Source organism: Scyliorhinus torazame, chromosome 8, assembly GCF_047496885.1.
Source record: "Scyliorhinus torazame isolate Kashiwa2021f chromosome 8, sScyTor2.1, whole genome shotgun sequence".
NCBI lineage: Eukaryota > Metazoa > Chordata > Chondrichthyes > Carcharhiniformes > Scyliorhinidae > Scyliorhinus > Scyliorhinus torazame.
Genome location: NC_092714.1, coordinates 186,838,441 through 186,861,972, shown reverse-complemented (window position 1 = coordinate 186,861,972; position 23,532 = coordinate 186,838,441). Strand labels below are relative to the sequence as shown.

The following is a 23,532-nucleotide window of genomic DNA, read 5'->3' as shown; positions in this document are numbered from 1 at the left end:
TCTTTCCGACCACAGCATAAAATTGCTGTATGGTCAGGGCAAATGTCAGGGAATCCCATCTCTTCAATTTCACGCTAACTGCTGCTTAAAAACCCGCTGGTGGGGGGTGGGGGGCGGGGGGGGGGGGGGGGGGGGGAGGAGCATAACATTTAGGCCACAGGGCAGCATTTCCTGATCCCCTGCCTACGGATTTGAAAGTGAAATCCAGCGGGTAGCATTAAGTTGAAGGGATGGGATTCCCTCTGAGTTCCCGCATGCCCATACCTTGCAGCAATGATGGCCTTCCCACCACCTATCTTCTTGCCCTCACCTGTCTGAAATTTCATGGAGAGCAGAGAAGGCATTGGGTGGCCCATCCGCCCCTAGCCATTTAAAGGCTTTCTCCTTCTGCTGGACGTATTTACTAATGGCGCGTGGAGGCCTATACCATGCCTACACCATGCCAGAAACCTAGCATTTTTATGGGCCGCTGTCAGGCGATGGGGTGTGTGGACACCTCCTCTAGGGGTCTCCTTGGTCGATTGGAAGTCATCAAAAAAAATTCTGAGCTTTAATCCCACCCTTCACTCATTCCCACCTCGCCAAGACAGCCCTCCTCCCCCCATTCCATACATAGATGTCAATTCAGTCTCCTCACTATTCAGGATTTTGTTGTTTTTGTTGTCCCAGCTGGAATTAGAGTTGCTGTCCAATCCAATTGGACTTCCCAATATGGGACTTCCTCGTGAAATTGCTCCAGCATTAAATTGTGGCATCTTGGCAGACTACACCTCCTCTGCCCTGACACTTTAGGCTGCTTGGGTGTTGTGGTGGGGACCATGGTGCCCCATAAAATTCAATTTATAGAGATTCAATGGGAAAAGTCAAGTCTGACTGCAGGTAGCTCCGGTTTGAACTATTTTTGGACCAATAAAAATGTTGGCAGTGATTAAAATAAAAGAACAATTTACTACATAATTTTAATAAATAAATTAGCGTGGATATGGTATTGTGCATATCAGCTCCAGCACAACTGTGACAAATGGAAGATTTTAGGAATATTTGATTTTAAATATTTAAGGGTTTACGCCTGGGGTTATAGTGTGTGTTGACTGCAGTGGTCATGTTTTTAAAAATAATTTTGTTTTGCAGGGCCTCAAAGGTGAAATTGACCAGAGGAATGTGTTTTTCAATGTGGGCTAAGGCCCTGTGGTTTGACTGGGGAAAGTCCCTGTGGACTTGATGTGCTTTCAGCCATGGAGGGTTCATTTGTTTTTCAGCTTGGGGAGATGATGTTGTTGCTGGCTGGAGCTAAGGGATTCAGAGATTTTGAAAAAGCTTTGGAGAGGAGTTGAAGTCTGATTTGTCTGACACTGCATCCGCAATTCTCTCCCAGCAGGATAGTTATAAAAGGAGTAATGATAATTTAAAGAAAAGCCATCTTGTTTGAGGACAAGGAAGAAGCCAAAACATGCCAGGTGAACCAGCTTTTTGGAGATATTCAACCAGAATCTGAAGGGGTTCTCACAGGAGCCAGAAGGGGTCCTAACAGGAGCCAAATCTGTTCTGCAAAGCAAGTATCATTCTATGCTGTGCTGATTTTAAGATGGTTTGAGAGCTGTAACTTTCTTTTCTTGTTGTATGATGGGGAACTGAGTAGTAATGTTTAAAGGGTAATTGTAAGTTGTTCTTTTCGGATGTGAAGTTAAAGAGTTTTATATTGCGTTCATAATAAAGTTTTGTTTTAAAAATACCAAATCCCTTCTTCTTGCAATCACTTCTGAAGTGAATGATTCTTCCCACATAATGTTACAAAACAAACAAAAATATTGTGGTTTCAGTCCAGCATCCTAGCTACTGTTGGTGTCTGGTCTGGAATCTAATACATGCATGTTTTACTTTAAGGTACGCAAAAATTCTGAATTCATAAATAAAGAATAATTACTTTACAAAATGTGTAAAATGAAATGTATAATCCAGAAGTTATCTAACCAGCAGTTATCATTAGCACCAAAGATATAACATATCCCACTGCCATTTATATATTCTGTTCATGCCACATGTGGAACAGACAACTCAAATTAAAGAAAGAAGAGGAAACATATTAGACATCTGAGGTAGTTTACAATGCAAAAGGGCCAGACCGTGATACATCAACAGATCTAAAAATGTTCTGTAGATAGACATTCATTTCCTAGACAGGCTAACATTGAACTGTGTTCAACACTGCGGTCAAACCTGGAAAACACTTCCAGGGTAAGGATATTTTAGTCTTTAATATCCATATCATTGAATCTTAAATTTGGCCAGGAATTAACCTCCTACTATATAACTTTTTAAAAATTACTTTATCAGAGTTCAAAGCCAAAGCTCAGAGTGGACAGGGGCAGACCCCTAATCCAGCTCCTTGTCTGCTCCAAAAACCAATTCAAATTGAATCCAATTCATGGTCCCCACAAGGGAGACATACCAGATCCATGTATTACACCTGACCTTACGCTCGATCTGAGCCAAATGAGCGAGAAGCAATTCCTGCATAACTTTTAATGTTGCTGGCTTATGAGTATTTACTTTTTAAAATAGCATTATACCTTTACCTGGGTGGATTTTTGCACAATAGAAACAAACTCTCCATGTTTAAACTCAAGAAAGCCTGTCAGACTGAGTTCTTAGCAATCAGAACATAAATAGTATAGGCATTGAATTAATACCCCCTCATTCTTATAAATTACAAAGAAACTCCATTACAATCAATCAAGGAGTGGGGATGAGTTCTGTCACATGTCCTCATCGGGTGTAACAAATGTCTCAATGTTCTGTTGTAGCCACCTGGGTTGGCCAACTCCCGACGTAAAATGGAGAACAGCAAAGGCTGCAGGGAAATTCAGCCAACACAGGCAGAAACCAGCAGGTGCAGGTTTACTGTGTAGTAAACTCTGCAAAAGCCCAGACAGCATCGATACAAGCAGCCATCTGCATAATGATGTAGCAGCCATCTACATACTGATGAGCGATCCCCGGGAACAATCGAAACATTTGGGATAAACAAAGCCAAGCCAGACTCCACGGTGCCAGCAGGAGCCAACACAAAAGAGGTTAGCGGACACCTCAAGACCGCCCATCGATCACAGAACCGCTCCAGTATTGGAGAAATCGAACCAAGCGATTGGAACGAAGTCCAATCACTTGGAACCAGGTACAGGGTCCACCCTGAAAGGCGGGAAGCCCCCGGGGACTATAAAGTTAAGCCCCCAAGTTCAAATCGTTCTTCTTGAGCGGGTCACTCAGCAACACGAACCAACCCTTGACAGTGACCGGTTCAGCTACCGCCAAGAGCCAGTAAGTCTTAAGTCAACGCTCGCTACGCGATAGGCGCCCCTAGCTACCAGTCCGTACCAACTTTTGAATCCCGCAGACTCAGAACCCGAACGATAGGCCATTTGTTCCCCTGACCTGGTGGACCAGTCCGAAGCTAAGTATAGGCCTGTTAGTTGTAGAAGTAGCTTAGAAGTAGAATTTATGCATGAGTATGCATGCGGTACCTGAGAGATGGATGACCATTGGCTAGACCCAGGAGTCTACCATTGGCTGATGTACATAGCTACGCCCTGAGAGGCGGAGTATAAGAACAGATGCCGACCCTGCAGCCTTCACTTTCTGTATCGAAGCTGCTGGGGAATAGTTCTAGCAGATTAAAGTCTATTAGTTATGACTCACCTTGTCTTGAGAGTAATTGATTGCGCATCAATTTAATCTGCTACAACTTCAGTGAAGGGATGGATCTCCGTATCAAACCGGAGTGCCTTCAGCTCAGCCCCCACGCGGACAACTGCTGCTATCTTCAAACATTAGATGGCGTGCTTTAAGGGCTACCTAGGCACGGCCGCCGACACCCCACGGAAAGACAAAAAATGCACCTTCTACGCTCGCGGGTCAGCCCTGGGATCTACCCTCTGATTGAGGAGGCGGAGAATTATGCTGCAGCGATCGAGCTGCTAGAAGGACACTATATCCACCCTGTGAACCAGGTCTACGCTCGTCACCTGCTGGCGACTAGGAGGCAAAGCCCCGAGGAAACGCTGGACGACTTCTACCGGGCGCTGCTGGTGCTGGGCCGAAACTGTGGCTGCCCGCCAGTTTCGGGGAATGAGCACACGGAACTTTTGATCAGGGATGCTTTCGTGGCAGGTATGTCTTCCCCCGATATCCGCCGCAGGCTCCTCGACTGCTCCTCTTGGACTGACTGAGGCACGGGCCCTGGCGAGATCCATGGATGTTGCGTATAAAAACGCGCTGGCTTTTGCTCCCGGACGTGCGGCGGCCCCCTGGCAGGCAGCCCCTCAGACCTTCCCCCTGACCCCGCAAGCCTGCGCGGCGAGACGGCCCCCTACCGCCGCCGGACCACGCTGTTTCTTCTGCGGGCAGTTGAATCATCCCCGCCCGCGCTGCCCGGCCTGCACCGCCACCTGCAAAGGATGCGGCAAGAAGGGCCACTATGTCGGGGTCTGCCAGGCCAGGCCCGCGCCATGGCCGCGGTCTCCAGCGACTATCGGCAGCCCCCCTTTCAGGCCCCTGCCGTCCAAAGCCCCCCACCACCCCCCTATCCACAGGGCCCCTTTGCGCTCTGCGGCCGTGGCCATTTTGCCCCCCGGCCACCACGCTGGACGGGTCGGCGCCGCCATTTAGTCCCTCGCCGCCGCCATCTTCTTTGTCCCCGGACTCCATGTGCGACACATGGCTGACGCCATCTTGGATGGGGCCTCAGGCCCCCAGCACAGCCGACTACACGCTGCCCGACCAGAACTCGAACTCTCCATTACTGCAGCTGGCCTCGGTGACTCTGGACCAGAGTCGGCCCCGGACGCTTGCGAAAGCTACAACGACGATCTCCATCAATGGCCACGTGACGTCGTGCTTGATCGACTCCGGGAGCACGGAGAGCTTTGTTCACCCCGACATGGTAAGGCGCTGTTCTCTTGTCACCCATCCCGTAAACCAGAGGATCTCCGTGGCCTCCGGGTCACACGCGGTGGAGATAAAGGGGTTCTGCCTAGCGAACCTCACCGTCCAAGGCCGGGAATTCCACAACGTCCTGCCGCACCAGACCGCGAATATCCTTAATCTGACTTACTATAAGGATAAATGTGTGTTTAGCACCGACTGTCTAGCCATTCCGGGCTACGTAGTGCGAAGTGGGGTCATAAGCCCCTACTCTGAGCGCATGCGCCCCCTCACGGAGTTCCCCCTCTCTCACTGCCCCAAGGCCCTAAAGCGCTGCCTCGGCTTCTTCAGCTATTATGCACAGTGGGTCCCCAATTACGTCGACAAGGCTCGACCCCTGATCCAGTCCACAACCTTCCCCCTGTCGACGGAGGCCCGCCAGGCCTTCTGCCGCATCAAGGCAGACATTGCTAAAGCCACGATGCGCGCCATCGACGAATCCCTCCCCTTCCAGGTTGAGAGCGATGTGTCCGACGTAGCTCTGGCGGCCACCCTCAACCAGGCGGGCAGGCCCGTGGCTTTCTTCTCCCGCACTCGTCGAAAAGGAGGCCCAGGCCATAGTAGAAGCTGTGCGACACTGGAGGCATTACCTGGCCGGCAGGAGATTCACTCTCCTCACGGACCAACGGTCGGTTGCTTTCATGTTCAATAATGCGCAGCGGGCCAAGATTAAGAACGACTAGATCTTGCGGTGGAGGATCGAACTCTTCACCTACAATTACGAGATCTTGTACCGTCCCGGGAAGCTGAACGAGCCTCCTGATGCCCTGTCCCGCGGCACTCAGGGACAGGGCACTTGTGCCACCGCACAAGTGGACCTCCTCCGATCCCTCCACGAGGACCTCTGCCACCCGGGGATCACTCATCTCTGTCATTTTATCAAGACCCGCAACCTGCCCGACTCCATCGAGGAGGTCAGGTCCGTCATCAGGGACTGCCAAATCTGCGCGGAGTGCAAACCGCACTTCTATCGACCAGAGAAAGCGCATCTGATAAAGGCTTCCCATCCCTTTGAACGCCTCAGCATGGACTTCAAAGGCCCCCTCCCCTCCACCGACCGCAACATGTACTTCCTGAACGTGATTGACGAGTACTCCCGGTTCCCAGTCGCCATCCCCTGCCCAGACATGACCACAAATACCGTCATCAAGGCCCTCCAGGGTATCTTTACACTGTTTGGTTTCCCCCCATCCATTCACAATGATAGTGGGTCCTCCTTTATGAGTGACGAACTGCGTCAATTCCTGCTCAGCAAAGGCATCGCCTCGAGCAGGACGACCAGTTACAACCCCCGGGGAAACGAGCAGGTAGAGAGGGAGAACGGAACAGTCTGGAAGACCGTCCTGCTGGCCCTACGGTCCAGGAATCTCACAGTCTCCCGCTGGCAGGAGTCCTCCCGGTCGCCCTTCATCCCATCCGGTCGCTGCTCTGTACTACCACAAATCAGACACCTGATGAACGTCTCCTTGTTTTCCCCAGGAAGTCCTGCTCCGGGATCTCGCTCCCAGCCTGGTTAGCAACACCCGGACCCATCCTGCTTCGGAAACATGTGAGGACGCACAAGTCGGACCCGTTGGTCGAGAGGGCCCACCTGCTGCACGCCAACCCCCAGTACGCCTATGTAGCATTCCCGGATGGCCGGCAAGACACGGTCTCCCTTCGGGACCTGGCGGCCGCAGGAGCCCCACGCGCCCCCGCACCAGTGCCCCCACCCCCACCCTCCCCGCAACACCTGACTGGAGGGTCAGTACTCCCACCGCCCTTGCCTCGGCCCGAACAAGCACCGATGCCCCCTACAGGCACCCCCCCCATCCTGCCCACTTTTCGCCCCAACAGCGCTGCCTAGGGGTGACGAAGCTGCCTGGGAGGATGACACCACGTTCCCGGAATCGCAACCGTCGGCACCCCCATTAGGATTACCACCGAAGCCCAGACGCTCCAGAAGGATGGCCAGGCCACTCAATCGACTGATTGATGCACCATGAACACTTTGCTATTACCCTCGACATCACGGCACCTCAATACCTGGTCCTACCATGCGAAAGGTGACATTAACGCTGGGCATCACCCCACCGGGCTCTTTTTTAACGGGGTGAATGTGGTGATACCAGGTATTGTGGTACCTGAGAGGTGGATGACCATTGGCTAGACCCAGGAGTCTACCATTGGCTGATGTACATAGCTCCGCCCTGAGAGGCGGAGTATAAGAACCGATGCCATCCCAGCAGCCTTCACTTTCTGTGTCAAAGCTGCTGGGGAATAGTTCTAGCAGATTAAAGCCTATTGTTATGACTCACCTTGTCTTGAGAGTAATTGAGTGCGCATCAAGTAGCGATTACTGTGTTTAATAAATGTGCTTTGATTTGAATCTTACTAATTGGTGTATTGAGTTATTGATCATTACTTGAACTTGAACCTCGTGGCGGTATCATAAAGATACCTGGCGACTCGAGAGCAAAGGTTATAAAACAGAGCCAATTGAACCAACCAAAAGTTAGCAACACTGTGCTAAATGTAAAGAATATAGAAACATGGGACCAGGGCTCGGCATTGAGCTCCCAGAGACTTTTTCCATCATTCAATTGAACAGATCTTGGCTGATCTATACCGCAATTTCATTACATATCTGATCCTTATCCCTAACATTATAGAAATCTGTGGATCTTAGTCTTGAATCTCAATCGCTCCAGATTCAAAGCGTTTTGAAGATGAGATTTTAAGATCACTCGACAATTTGTATGAGAAACAAATGCATTCTAGTTTCATTCTTGGACGGCCTAGCTCTAATTTTAAAATTACACTCCTTTGGTCTGGACTCCCTTACCAAAGAAAATATTTTCTCATGTCTATGCTGTCAAATCATTTTATCATTTAAAAAATACTGAAACCAAGGAATTACAAGGAAAACCATCCTCATTATTTGACCCTTTTAGCCTTGGTATAATTCTGGTGAATCTACTAAACTGTACTACTTTCAAGACAATTCTATCCTTCCTGAGGTGTGGTGCTCAACGTTGAATACATTACTCCAGAAGGGGTCTGGATAAGGCATTTGCCAGCGCAAGCATCAGCTCTATCCCTTTGTAATTCAGTCTCCTCAACAGCTGAATTTCTGTGTCCCCGCCAGGCATGTTTTTGGCAAGGTGGGGTGGACACCTTAAAAAAAGGCTGATTCCCACCTCTCCAGCTTCCCAAGGTCACCTGCATAATACGGGGATGCTGGATAGGTACCAAAAGTGGCCATATTTAAACAGGTAATCAAGGGTCAATATGCCTTGTTACCAAGTGAATTGACCCTGATAATACATTGTCCATGCCATTAAAAGGTTTGTTAACGGCGGGAGCCGGCAGCCTGATTTTTAAAATAATTTTGTCAAAGAGCAGGAAGGAAGGGGGTATTACATCTTCGGGAGCTGCTGTTTGTGGTTAAAGGGCAGACCCAACACCCTACCTGACCTGCCCAAATTCTCTCTCCCTGCCTAAGATTCCGGATCTATATAGATCTGGGGACCAATGGACTTTCTTCAACCTCGGCACGGTGGCACAGTGGTTAGCACTGCTGCCTCACAGTGCCAGGGACCCAGGTTCAATTCCCACCTTGGGTGACTGTGTGGCGTTTGGACTTTTCCCCCGTGTCTGCGTGGGTTCCCTCCGGGTGCTCCGGTTTCCTCCCACAGTGCAATGATGTGCAGTCAGGTAGATTGGACATGTCAAATTGCCCCTTAGGGTGAGGTTATAGGGCTTAGGTCGAGTGATCTTTCAAAGGTACGGTGCAGACTCGATGGGCTGAATGGCCTCTTTCTGTACTGTAGGGATTCTATGATTCCTCTTGCAATCCCTGCAGTGACCACCATTGCATTCTTGGCACTGTTGGGACTGATGGGCGGAAGTCCCTCTCGTCCCTTGTAACCAGCACAGCGCATAATGGCTGCAGGGTAGGCTGGCAGGAGCAGGTTGGCTCCACAATTACTTTCTGCTCTCTGCCCCCCCACCCCCGCCACTATAAAGCCCCACCTTTTAGTAGCCTTTCCAATTAGGTTTTGTACTTGCACACTAACTATTAATGGACACCTACATTCCTTTGTTCCTCCATGGATTTTAGTCTCCTGGCAATAAAGTGAATATTCTGATTTATCTTTTTTAGATTAAAGTGGATGATTTTGCACACCAACATTGAAATCCATCTGCACAGTTTTGCCCAATCATTTAATCTGACGATGTCACTCTGTAGCTTTCTACTTCCAACTACACTTTTACTGTGCCACCGGACTTAGTTCAGCAGCATATTTACATATTCAACTCTCTGCTTCATCCAAATGATTTATACACATAATTGAGGTCCCACTACAGATCCCTGCTGAGTACCACTTGTCACATTCCACCAACCAGATTACATTCCCTTTATTGCTGCTCTGTGCCTTCTACTTCCAAAACCAATGCAAACCTCATATAAAAAAGTTATTTCCAAATCTGTGTGGTTTTATATTTGCAACTTTTCTGCAGTATGCAACCTTATTGAATGCCTTCGAGAAATCCGGATCAACAGAATCCATAGAAATTCTCCTGTTTACCATGTCAGTAACTGCCTCAAAAGATTTAACTGGATTAGTCAGACATGGTCTACAAATCACAAATCCATGGTAACCTTCTTTAAAATGTTCAATCTGCCTGTCTCTAATCATGGGCGAAATTCTCCTACCCGCCCCGCCACATTTCTGCGCCGACCGGCCGGCGGGAGTCTCCGTAACACCGGCCGGTCAATGGGGTTTCCCATTGTGGGGCACCCCCACGCCGTCGGGAAACCCCCGAGCGCCGGCAGAACGGAGACTCCCGCCGGCGGAGAATGACGCCCAGATCCCAAACAACTGGCCTGAAATGTACAGATCTATAGTTTCCTGTTTCTAAATCCCATATTTTAAAATATTGGAGTGACATTTGGCAAAGCATCACATAATAGTTTTTCTTAGCAAAATTGAAGCCCAAAATTGGAATGGACAGTGGCTGTATAGGTGCTAAATTGACAAAGGAAAGGGTGGCTGAGTAGGAATTAATGTTATTTTTCAGACTGCAGGGAAATGAGACCATGGGCAAGATTCCCTATTGGCCAACGGCAAAATCGTGAAACGCAATTGGGCGGAGAATCGGTTCCAACCGCAAAATTGCGGCAGGCGCTGATTTGAAGCCAAATCACAATTCTCCGTCACCTTGACAGCGGCGTCAATGCATACCGGAACGCACGTAGAGTAAACACCGTTTGCATATCATTAAGGGGCCTGACCTGGTATTCTCTGGGCCCCCGTGATTGTCCACCTCCAATGTGCCATTCCCGATAGCGTGGTTCACATATGCTTTTAAAGATCATGTAACCGCTGTCATGGCTGATGAGGGGCAGAGAAAGGAGGTAGGACATGGAGGGGAGCTACTATGGGCTTCCGGGCCGGACACGGGCCAGGCATGCAGGGGTGAGGGGGGCCCTGCCAGGGCCAGAGGCGGGAGTGAACGTAGAACAGACCGAGTTGCCGGGATGACGAGGCGGTGCCCAGGCACGGACTGCCATTACCGTGGCCATCTTGCTGCACACACCACTGACTGTTCACCTTGGCCCCTGGTTCTGCAAAGTGACACCGACCTTATGGGTAGCCTCAAACCCCCCACCCCCACATCACACACTCCAACCCCCCACCCCACCCCCACCCGACCACCATCCGCCGGCGGCCCACCCAGGGAAACACCCATAGTTAGCCCCTATGGGGGCCGCGGAGTGTACCTCTGGCAAGGACAGTACCAGCCGACGGTACCGTACCCCTGGCATCAGAGATGGACGCCAGGGCCAGAGGCCCCCACGCTGCCGGCCATCGACGGGGTCAGGGGTGCGGGGACATGGTGGGTGTGTGGGGGACATGGTGGGCATAACCCGCAATGCCAACCGGGGCCATCGTGTAGCCCGGTGGACCTGGTTGGGTACAGGGGTATGCGCTAAGCTAACATGTCAGCATTCCACCCCCTGCAGACAATGGATATTGGAATTCAACCAGCAATGGTGGTCTTCCTGCTAGTCGCCGCAGCCCTGGGGGGTGTGCTGCAGTTGTATGAGCTGGAGCTGCTCGAGGAGGATGAAGCTGCAGCAGCAGAGCGTGCCGCAGAGGGACAGCTGGAAGCCGCGCAGGATGGAGAACCAGCCGGCCAACAGGCCGATGGGGAAGAGGTGACAAGGGGGTGCTGCATGAGGTCTCGTGTGTACTGGCACCGCCTGTCATTCGAGGACCTGCCGGACCAGACATGCCGTTGAAGAATCTGGGTGAGCAGGGAGACAGTGCGACAAATCTGCCAGATGATGGCACACCTGACAACGCGGGGGTATGGGGGGAGTACACCTGCTCCCGGTGGCCATCAAAGTGACGGTTGCCTTGAACCTTTCTGCGATTGGGTTCTTCCAGGTGCCGAGTGGGGACCTGTCAGTGATCTCACAAACCTCGGTGCACAGGTGCACCTGTCATGGAGGCCCTGCATGCCCAGGTGGCTCAATACATACACAATGTAGACCAAGCCCACCAGCTGCCTGGGCGGTTGGGTTTTCTGCCATCGCCGATATGCCCTGGGTCCAGGATGCATGTCCCCCTACAAGCACCTGAAGATGACAGGAGGCCGCTCTGCACCAACCGAAAGGAATACCACTCGAACATGCAGTTGATATGTTACCATCAGTTATGTATCATTCATGTCTGCGCCTGAGACCCGGGCATAGGGAGTGGACCATCTCCGCCTGGGATAGCGCCACATCATGTTGCGACTGTGCCACCACCTTCTGGGTTTGTGTCACATCAGCCAGTAATTGCGCCATCTCCTTCTGGGACTGGGCCGCCTCCCTCTGTGTTTGCACCATGTCGGCCAGCACCTGGCCATGGCCTGCTGTGACTGGGCCACGCTCAGGAGCGTCGCCGCGATGTCCAGGTGGCTCCGCTACGTGGTTATTTGTGAGACGGAAAACCCTGCCCTGGGCCTCGGTTAGTGCCTGCACTAGGCCTTGGACATGCTGTACCATAGCCAAAAGCGTCTCTCCAAATGCCTCCATGGCGGATGCCACCCGTGTGGTGTTGGCCTGGTTGGCATGCATTGCCGGCACCACTTTCTGCTGTTGCACGCATTTGGACTCCTCCAGTCGCACCTGCAGGTGTTGGATACTCACCGACAAACCCTCATGTAGTCCCTGGCTCTGCGACTTCATATCCATGATTGACGTGACTGTCCGTTGTAGAAGCCCGAAACCAGCTGAACGGCAGCTAGACCCAAGGGTATGCCCACCCTCTGACCGTCTGCCCACCCTCCAACCATCTGTCCCCTTTGGTGTTCCTACCTCCACCTGCTGTACTGGACCAGCCATTTGGTGAGCATCAGCTAATGTCCCAGGAGCCTAATCACTAAAGTGCCCAACCGAGGTGAGTGTCTCTGAGATGGTGGATCGTGTTGGAGACAGCTGTGGCGGAAAGTCAGTGCCATCCTCTGACTCGAGTTCTGCGGACTCCTGAGTCTCGGGCGGAGGGCTGGTGTCCGAGCTGCTCCTATTGCTGCTTGGCTCACAGCAGAGCTCTGGCGGTGGCACTGCCTGTGGTGGGAGACGGCAGATGAACCCGTCCCATCACCAGCAGGCCCTGCAAGACACAAGACAAGACGCATGATTAGGCCGTGGGCCGTGGATGAGTGGGGCTGGGCGTGTGGGTATGTGTGGGGGATGGTGGGTGGTAGGGGTGGTGTAGGGTGATGGTGGTGGTGTAGGGGTGAGGGTGGGGGTGTGGGTGGCATGGGGTTGAGTGGGGGTTGTAGGGTGAGGGTGTTGGGGTGGTGTGGGAGCGAGGGTGGTATGGGGGTCATGTTGGAGGGGGGGTTGACACACGTGTCATGGGGAATATTTAAATGTATTTAGCATGTTTGACCCACTTTGCTCCTTGCCTCTGCAATGCGTCACCCCTCTCAGGCAAAAGTCACGTGGGCGTGATTTGCTGCAGGTATTTCTAAATGGGGACTGGGTGCCATGGCTGCTGAGGGGGAGAGAGAAGCTAAACAAAGTTTGACAAACTGTTTAAAATTAAAACGGTTGCTGGGGGGTGGCTGCCTGGGTTGAGGGTGGGGAGGTGGGGTTGTAGCGGGGAGCGACTTGCTGACAGCTACGTGGATTTGGGGTGCCCCCCTCAGTACGGGATGGCCTGGCTCAGGCTGCCATTGCTGCAGTATTTGTTTTAAACACACCCATTTGGTTAAAGTTACAGGATCCTGATTGCTCATTCTGCTGACTTCTCTCTGCCCTGTAAATGTTCACAGAGCCTTTGGCCAGTTGGGAGCTCTCTGGAACTATCAGACCCCAGCTGACCCATCAACGGTTGGGCATGACCAAGGTCAATCAGTGGCACACCAGGCGCTGCCACTTCTCAGTTCACGCATCAGAAGTGTTGCCTTATTGTAGGGGAAGCAGGGGAATAGCAGAGCTCACCCCAAACAAAGAACAGAAGCACCATGGCCTTTCGCACCCTCCCTGGGATACGAGGTATCACAGACAGGTCGGCCTGGTGATCCTGCAAGACAAAAAGCAAGCCACCTGGTGAGATCTTGGGAAGGAGTGGTCTGGAGAGAGGGGTGACTCATTTGCTATTGGGACATCACTCTATATTGGGAGCTCACTTGGTTGTTGACCTCCGCCTCGGAGATAGCTCTATCATGCACATCCCTGGCTAACTCCATCGCTCTCGGCTCGGCGGGCATGGGAGCCCTGAAGTCCAGAACGCTCCCTCTGGTCTTACCCCACTCTCTTCTGTTATGGGTCCCCTTTTCCTAGGGGACACATAAAAGACAAGATGAGATGCTTGGAGATGAGTTACAAGGGAAGTTCCGTAGCTGGTGGTAATAGTGTGCAAAGCAACTGCCAAAGATAAACAATACAAGTCTTGGTGTTTATTGCAGATTGTGATGTGAGGACAGGGGAACAGAGGTGGCGACTCACCCGAGCTGACCTAAGGAGGTCATTCATCGTCTTCCACAATCGCATGATGGTCCGACTGGTGATGCTCACCCCTTGGCCACCTTCGCCCAAGCCCGGTTGACGATTGCGGGCTGGAACCACCTGCTCACCCTGGGAAAGAGGGTGTTCCACCTCTCCTCCACCGCATCCAACATTCAATTGAGCTCAGTCTCAGTGAACTCAGAGTCTCTCTTGTCCAAGCCATCTTCTTGGCTAGAATGAGACTGTGTGGGGAGTGGAGTGATTATACGCTGCTCCAGCTTGTCAAGCTCTCCAACACCAATTGTCGTCCCAGTGAATCCAACGGCAGTGGGAATGAGAATAGCTCTAGATTCACGTGGGCAGAGTGATGACCCATTAGCGTGTCCTGAATTGCTGCACAAATAGCGACCCCAATGGGAACATGACCATATGCTATTCAGTCCTGGCATCAACACTTTGGGCGGGATTCTCCGATTGCCGACGCCGAAATCGCATTCGGCGAATGGCAGGAGAATCCCTTTTGATGCTGAAATGGGGGGCGGCACCTGTTTTTGGATGCTCCGCCCCCTCCAAAATGGCGTCATCGGTGAGTATGCCGCATGCAGTTGGGACGGCCTCAGGACGTCACCTGAAAGCCGTTCCCTGATGCTCCGCCCCTGATGGATCAACTTCCCGATGGCGTGGATCACTTGCGGTCTGAGGTTTCGTCAACCTCGCGTCGCAGCTGTGGACGGTGTCCAGATGCCACAGTCAGGCAGGGGGGGGAGGGGGAGGACTTCGCTGGCCAGGGGGGCGTTGGCGGGGGCTGGGGGGACTGGTGGGGGTGGCCTAGGGATGGCGAAGGGGGTGACAGGGCGGAACTATCTGGTAGGCCGGTTCCACAGGCGGCCGGCACCATGTTGTACGGCGCGACCTCTGTGCGTATGCGCGGCCGTGGACCTGGCAATTTTACATCCGTATCGGTAGGGACAATCGAGGTTTTACATGGTGCAGCTGCTAGCCGCCCACCGGGCAGAGCATCGGTGTGGGGGCACCACCGACTTTTTTGTCATAATACTAGACACATGCTCTGGACACATGCAGGCAACATAGCCTTCTGGACTCTCACCTTTTGCTGCAGAGAACAGTGTCAATCCTCCTGACTATACTGTCCCCTACTACCACAACATACTTACGTGCTCCCCCCACTTGAATGGCTTCCTGCACCATGGTGCCAGTCAGCTCATTGTAGCTCCCACTCTCATCCAAACAAGCTGAGAGAACCGCAAACCTGTTGGGACAGTTATAGAGGCTGACACTCCTGCCCTCTGGGTCCCCTTATCTTCCTCAGTTGCAGTCACTCTCCCTGATCACTTTCAAAACCAGAAGACCCTATCCTGAGGGGTGTGACCGCCACTTGAAACAAAGCATCTGGTTTACTGTCTCCCTCCCTGATGTGTCGCAATGTCCTCAAGCTCAGCCTTCAGCTCAATGACTCTGAGTCGAAGTTCCTCAAGCTGCAAACACACATTGACAAAAAACTAATAATTGTAGCAAAGAAGCAATGCAATATTCATTGTAAAGAAAAATAATTAAATATTCCACCAGTAAGTTTAGAACTCCTTTAAACCCAATTTATGTGAGTGAGCTGATTATTCCCTGTCTTGAACACCGAGAGATAACATTTTTCTTACATTTCCATTAATTGCAGCTTTAATTATATGTTGAATTATTGGCAAACAAACCATTGAATGAAATCTTCATGGGAAATATTCTTGACAGGAAAGTTATTTTCAGTAGCATTGCCGTGAGGACCTTTTAGTCTGGGCATGAGTGACCTGCAGGCAGGGCAAGGGGAAAGAATTTAAGAACACAAGACTGAGGAGCAGAAGCACTCACTTTTGGCCTCTCAAGTTCTGCTTTGCCTTTCAGTAAGAATATGGCTGATCTGTTTAAGCCCCAACCTCACGTTCTGTTTTTTAAAAAGAATTTAGAGTACCCAATTCATTTTTCACAATTAAAGGACAAATTAGCGTGGCCAGTCCACCTACCCTGTACATCTTTGGGTTGTGGGGGCGAAACCCACGCAAACACGGGGAGAATGTTCAAACTCCACACGGACAGTGACGCAGAACCGGAATCGAATCTGGCACCTTGGTGCCGTAAGGCAGCAATGCTAACCACTGCGCCACCGTGCTGCCCCCCCCAACCTCACTTTCTTGTCTGCCCCTGCATAATCCTTGATAGGCAGGTTGTGGACGATACTCCATGGGAGTACCAGAGGATAGCGCAGGTTTTAGTTCCCTGGATGGCAAAGTCACACACTGATTCTGTTGAAGAGGGCTCTGACAAGGTCATGTGTGAAAATGGGTAATGGGCATGCACACCTAGCCTTGGTGCAGTGCTGGCCAGAGGTCTCCATGAAGGAGCATGGAAGAATTGAGTCAGATCACCCCGCGCCCCCCCCAGGACCCCAGAGCCCACCCACGCCGCCTTGTCCCGCCGTTCAAAAGGTGGTTTAATCCACGCCGGCGGGACAGTCAATTTATTGGCGGGACTTCGGCCCATCCGGGCCGGAGAATCCAGCGGGGGGGCCCGCCAACCGGCGCGGCCCGATTCCCGCCCCCGCCGAATATCCAGTGCCGGAGATTTCGGCAACCGGCGGGGGCGGGATTCACGCCAGCCCCCGGCGATTCTCTGACCCGGCGGGGGGTCGGAGAATGACGCCCAAGGTCTTCCCTCCATATCAGGCAACATCCTGGTAAATCTCCTCTGCACCCTTTCCAATGCTTCCACATCCTTCCTATAATGCGGCGACCAGAATTGCACGCAATACTCCAAATGCGGCCGCACCAGAGTTTTGTACAGCTGCAACATGACCTCAGGCTCCGAAACTCAATCCCTCTACCAATAAAAGCTAACACTTCTTAGCAACCCACTCAACCTGGGTGGCAACTTTCAGGGATCTATGTACATGGACACCGAGATCTCTCTGCTCACCCACACTGCCAAGAATCTTACCATTAGCCCAGTACTCTGTCTTCCTGTTGTTCCTTCCAAAATGAATCACCTCACACTTTTCTGCAGTGATTCATTTTGGAAGGAATAACAGGAAGATGTGGTACTTAATCCCGGGAGTGCAGTTCTGGTAAGTACCAGGGGTCCCAGGGAGGGGAGAATAGGGGATGCCCTGTGGGCCCTGAAGGGACCAATCTTGGTATTAGGTATTAGGTCAGGACAGGCGGGAGGGCTGGAGGTCTTTATTCCCTGAGGAGAGGGTACTCGGCAGCTTGAAGGGACCATCCGATTGAGGTGCCCCAACCCCCAACCATCCCAACCCAAGATCGAGGATGAGAACCTTTTCTGTTTCCCACCCTCCATTACCGAGCACCTGCCAGCCTAAAAATTGAGGCTGGGCATAAAAGGTTGGGGCATGGATGGGCTTCCTGCCTGAGACCCTGTCCACCCCACCATAAAATCTCATCCAATTCAGGGCAGTGGGGGAGGGCTCATGGAAGGAATCCCATCCATGCTATTTTATGCTCCCCCACTCAGAACCCCCCCAGGGGGGTTAAGGAAATGTATTAGGTTGAGTGACAGGGTCAAAAATGACAGCTCTCTTACCAGATCAGAATTATAGGCTGACTGATATCATGATCTGCCTACTCTACATACTTTCAGAGCACTCTGCGAATGCCCTCAGCTAGATGGCATTCTGTGAGGGCTATGGTGGACGTGCATGCACATCACGGGATGCCATTTTGCTACCAAAATCCTATTTGTCAGAGCGAAAACTATGGACCCACGGAGCCCAAGTTTGCATCTAGCAAGTTTAGAAATGTTTGAAACTTGACATATTTATTCAATTCAACTATTTAAATTTCACCATTTTGTTAATCTATTTTGTGAAATAAAATAAAACTGCCTATCTTAAAGATTGGAAGCATTTTTCCCTGTATTCAGTAATATCAAAGCACCACGATCTCAGTTGTCATAAAGTATTGCTTTGTGCAGCCAAAATCATTTCTGTTATACTCTGTGAATCACAGAACATAGAACATAGAACATTACAGCGCAGTACAGACCCTTCGGCCCTCGATGTTGCGCCGACCTGTGAAACCACTCTAAAGCCCATCTACACTATTCCTTTATCATCCATATGTCTATCCAATGACCATTTAAATGCCCTTAGTTTTGGCGAGTCCACTACTGTTGCAGGCAGGGCATTCTACGCACTTACTACTCTCTGAGTAAATAACCTACCTCCAACATCTGTCCTATATCTATCACCCCTCAATTTAAAGCTATGTCCCCTTGTGCTAGACTTCACCATCCGAGGAAAAAGGCTCTCACTGTCCACCCTATCCAATCCTCTGACCATCTTGTATGCCTCAATTAAGTCACCTCTTAACCTTCTCTCTAACGAAAACAGCCTCAAGTCCCTCAGCCTTTCCTCATCAGGGGCGAAATTCTCCCGAAACGGCGCGATGTCCGCCGACTGGCGCCCAAAACGGCGCCAATCAGACGGGCATCGTGCCGCCCCAAAGGTGCGGAATGCTCCGCATCTTTGGGGGCCGAGCCCCAACATTGAGGGGCTAGGCCGGCGCTGGAGGAATTTCCGCTCCGCCAGCTGGCGGAAACGGCCTTTGTTGCCCCGCCAGCTGGCGCGGAAATGACATCTCTGGGCAACGCATGCGCGGGAGCGTCAGCGGCCGCTGACAGTTTCGCACGCATGCGCAGTGGAGGGACTCTCTTCCGCCTCCGCCATGGTGGAGACCGTGGCGGAGGCGGAAGGGAAAGAGTGCCCCCACGGCACAGGCCCACCCGCGGATCGGTGGGCCCCGATCGCGGGCCAGGCCACCGTGGTGGCACCCCCCGGGGCCAGATCGCCCCGCGTTGTCCCGCCGTTCAAAAGGTGGTTTAATCCACGCCGGCGGGACAGTCAATTTATTGGCAGGACTTCGGCCCATCCGGGCCAGAGAATCCAGCGGGGGGGCCCACCAACCGGCGCGGCCCGATTCCCGCCCCGCCGAATATCCGGTGCCGGAGACTTCCGCAACTGGCGGGGGCGGGATTCACGCCAGCCCCCGGCGATTCTCCGACCCGGCGGGGGGTCGGAGAATGACCCCCAATATCTTCCCTCCATACCAGGCAACATTCTGGTAAATCTCCTCTGCACCCTTTCCAATGCTTCCACATCCTTCCTATAATGCGGCGACCAGAATTGCACGCAATACTCCAAATGCGGCCGCACCAGAGCTTTGTACAGCTGCGACATGACCTCATGGCTCCGAAACTCAATCGCTCTACAACTAAAAGCGAACACACCATACGCCTTCTTACCAACCCTCTCAACCTGGGTGGCAACTTTCAGGGATCTATGTACATGGACACTGAGATCATCTGCTCACCCACACTGCCAAGAATCTTACCATTAGCCCAGTACTCTGTCTTCCTGTTGTTCCTTCCAAAATGAATCACCTCACACTTTTCTGCAGTGATTCATTTTGGAAGGAATAACAGGAAGATGTGGTACTTAATCCCGGGAGTGCAGTTCTGGTAAGTACCAGGGGTCCCAGGGAGGGGAGAATAGGGGATGCCCTGCGGGCCCTGAAGGGACCAATCTTGGTATTAGGTATTAGGTCAGGACAGGCGGGAGGGCTGGAGGTCTTTATTCCCTGAGGAGAGGGTACCCGGCAGCTTGAAGGGACCATCCGATTGAGGTGCCCCAACCCCCAACCATCCCAACCCAAGATCGAGGATGAGAACCTTTTCTGTTTCCCACCCTCCATTACCGAGCACCTGCCAGCCTAAAAATTGAGGCTGGGCATAAAAGGTTGGGGCATGGATGGGCTTCCTGCCTGAGACCCTGTCCACCCCACCATAAAATCTCATCCAATTCAGGGCAGTGGGGGGGGGGGGCTCATGGAAGGAATCCCATCCATGCTATTTTATGCTCCCCCACTCAGAACCCCCCAGGGGGGGTTAAGGAAATGTATTAGGTTGAGTGACAGGGTCAAAAATGACAGCTCTCTCATCAGATCAGAATTATAGGCTGACTGATATCATGATCTGCCTACTTTACATACTTTCAGAGCACTCTGCGAATGCCCTCAGCTAGATGGCATTCTGTGAGGGCTATGGTGGACGTGCATGCACATCACGGGGATGCCATTTTGTGACCAAAATCCTATTTGTCGGAGCGAAAACTATGGGCCCACGGAGCCCAAGTTTGCATCTAGCAAGTTTAGAAATGTTTGAAACTTGACATATTTATTCAATTCAACTATTTAAATTTCACCATTTTGTTAATCTATTTTGTGAAATAAAATAAAACTGCCTATCTTAAAAATTGGAAGCATTTTTCCCTGTATTCAGTAATATCAAAGCACCACGATCTCAGTTGTCATAAAGTATTGCTTTGTGCAGCCAAAATCATTTCTGTTATACTCTGTGAATCACAGAACATAGAACATTACAGCGCAGTACAGGCCCTTCGGCCCTCGATGTTGCGCCGACCTGTGAAACCACTCTAAAGCCCATCTACACTATTCCCTTATCATCCATATGTCTATCCAATGACCATTTAAATGCCCTTAGTTTTGGCGAGTCCACTACTGTTGCAGGCAGGGCATTCCACGCCCTTACTACTCTCTGAGTAAATAACCTACCTCCGACATCTGTCCTATATCTATCACCCCTCAATTTAAAGCTATGTCCCCTTGTGCTAGACTTCACCATCCGAGGAAAAAGGCTCTCACTGTCCACCCTATCCAATCCTCTGACCATCTTGTATGCCTCAATTAAGTCACCTCTTAACCTTCTCTCTAACGAAAACAGCCTCAAGTCCCTCAGCCTTTCCTCATCAGGGGCGAAATTCTCCCGAAACGGCGCGATGGCCGCCGACTGGCGCCCAAAACGGCGCCAATCAGACGGGCATCGTGCCGCCCCAAAGGTGCGGAATGCTCCGCATCTTTGGGGGCCGAGCCCCAACATTGAGGGGCTAGGCCGGCGCTGGAGGAATTTGCGCTCCGCCAGCTGGCGGAAACGGCCTTTGTTGCCCCGCCAGCTGGCGCGGAAATGACAGCTCTGGGCAACGCATGCGCGGGAGCGTCAGCGGCCACTGACAGTTTCCCACGCATGCGCAGTGGAGGGACTCTCTTCCGCCTCCGCCATGGTGGAGACGGTGGCGGAGGCGGAAGGGAAAGAGTGCCCCCACAGCACAGGCCCACCCGCGGATCGGTGGGCCCCGATCGCGGGCCAGGCCACCGTGGTGGCACCCCCCAGGGCCAGATCTCCCCGCGCCCCCCCCAGGACCCCGGAGCCCGCCCACGCCGCGTTGTCCCGCCGTTCAAAAGGTGGTTTAATCCACGCCGGCGGGACAGTCAATTTATTGGCAGGAGAATCAAGCGGGGGGGCACACCAACCGGCGCGGCCCGATTCCCGCCCCCGCCGAATATCCGGTGCCGGAGACTTCCGCAACCGGCGGGGGCGGGATTCACGCCAGCCCCCGGCGATTCTCCGACCCGGCGGGGGGGTCGGAGAATGATGCCCAATATCTTCCCTCCATACCAGGCAACATTCTGGTAAATCTCCTCTGCACCCTTTCCAATGCTTCCACATCCTTCCTATAATGCGGCGACCAGAATTGCACGCAATACTCCAAATGCGGCCGCACCAGAGCTTTGTACAGCTGCGACATGACCTCATGGCTCCGAAACTCAATCCCTCTACAACTAAAAGCTAACACACCATACGCCTTCTTAGCAACCCTCTCAACCTGGGTGGCAACTTTCAGGCATATATGTACGTGGACACCGAGATCATCTGCTCATCCACACTGCCAAGAATCTTACCATGAGCCCAGTACTCTGTCTTCCTGTTGTTCCTTCCAAAATGAATCACCTCACACTTTTCTGCAGTGATTCATTTTGGAAGGAATAACAGGAAGATGTGGTACTTAATCCCGGGACTGCAGTTCTGGTAAGTACCAGGGGTCCCAGGGAGGGGAGAATAGGGGATGCCCTGCGGGCCCTGAAGGGACCAATCTTGGTATTAGGTATTAGGTCAGGACAGGCGGGAGGGCCGGAGGTCTTTATTCCCTGAGGAGAGGGTACCCGGCAGCTTGAAGGGACCATCCGATTGAGGTGCCCCAACCCCCAACCATTCCAACCCAAGATCGAGGATGAGAACCTTTTCTGTTTCCCACCCTCCATCACCGAGCACCTGCCAGCCTAAAAATTGAGGCTGGGCTTAAAAGGTTGGGGCATGGATGGGCTTCCTGCCTGAGACCCTGTCCACCCCACCATAACATCTCACCAATTCAGGGCAGTGGGGGAGGGCTCATGGAAGGAATCCCATCCATGCTATTTTATGCTCCCCCACTCAGAACCCCCCCAGGGGGGTTAAGGAAATGTATTAGGTTGAGTGACAGGGTCAAAAATGACAGCTCTCTCATCAGATCAGAATTATAGGCTGACTGATATCATGATCTGCCTACTCTACATACTTTCAGAGCACTCTACGAATGCCCTCAGCTAGATGGCATTCTGTGAGGGCTATGGTGGACGTGCATGCACATCACGGAGATGCCATTTTGCTACCAAAATCCTATTTGTCGGAGCGAAAACTATGGGCCCACGGAGCCCAAGTTTGCATCTAGCAAGTTTAGAAATGTTTGAAACTTGACATATTTATTCAATTGAACGATTTAAATTTCACCATTTTGTTAATCTATTTTGTGAAATAAAATGAAACTGCCTATCTTAAAGATTGGAAGCATTTTTCCCTGTATTCAGTAATATCAAAGCACCACGATCTCAGTTGTCATAAAGTATTGCTTTGTGCAGCCAAAATCATTTCTGTTATACTCTGTGAATCACAGAACATAGAACATAGACCATTACAGCGCAGTACAGACCCTTCGGCCCTCGATGTTGCGCCGACCTGTGAAACCACTCTAAAGCCCATCTACACTATTCCCTCATCGTCCATATGTCTATCCGATGACCATTTAAATGCCCTTAGTTTTGGCGAATCCACTACTGTTGCAGGCAGGGCATTCCACGCCCTTACTACTCTCTGAGTAAATAACCTACCTCCGATATCTGTCCTATATCTATCACCCCTCAATTTAAAGCTATGTCCCCTCGTGCTAGACTTCACCATCCAAGGAAAAAGGCTCTCACTGTCCACCCTATCCAATCCTCTGACCATCTTGTATGCCTCAATTCAGTCACCTCTTAACCTTCTCTCTAACGAAAACAGCCTCAAGTCCCTCAGCCTTTCCTCATAAGATCTTCCCTCCATACCAGGCAACATTCTGGTAAATCTCCTCTGCACCCTTTCCAATGCTTCCACATCCTTCCTATAATGCAGCGACCAGAATTGCACGCAATACTCCAAATGCGGCCGCACCAGAGTTTTGCACAGCTGCAACATGACTTCATGGCTCCGAAACTCAATCCCTCTACCAATAAAAGCTAACACACCATACGCCTTCTTAGCAACCCTCTCAACCTGGGTGGCAACTTTCAGGGATCTATGTACATGGACACCGAGATCTCTCTGCTCATCCACAC

At 51.7% G+C, this 23,532-nt stretch overlaps 1 protein-coding gene across 4 annotated transcripts in view; it reads right to left on the bottom strand.

Annotated features, from left to right (window-relative positions):
* Positions 1 to 23,532, bottom strand: part of LOC140428296 (uncharacterized) — a 30,363-nt gene that overhangs the window by 4,406 nt on the left and 2,425 nt on the right. The window contains exon 2 of one of the 4 annotated variants that reach the window (XM_072514612.1): positions 15,148 to 15,468. The exons of 1 other annotated variant lie outside the window; for it this stretch is intronic. The gene's annotated coding sequence lies outside the window, so the exon portion shown is untranslated. Of the gene's footprint in view, positions 1 to 15,147; positions 15,469 to 15,696; positions 15,790 to 23,532 lie in introns of those variants that run through there. 2 more of the 4 variants (XM_072514613.1, XR_011948746.1) reach the window with 2 other exon arrangements.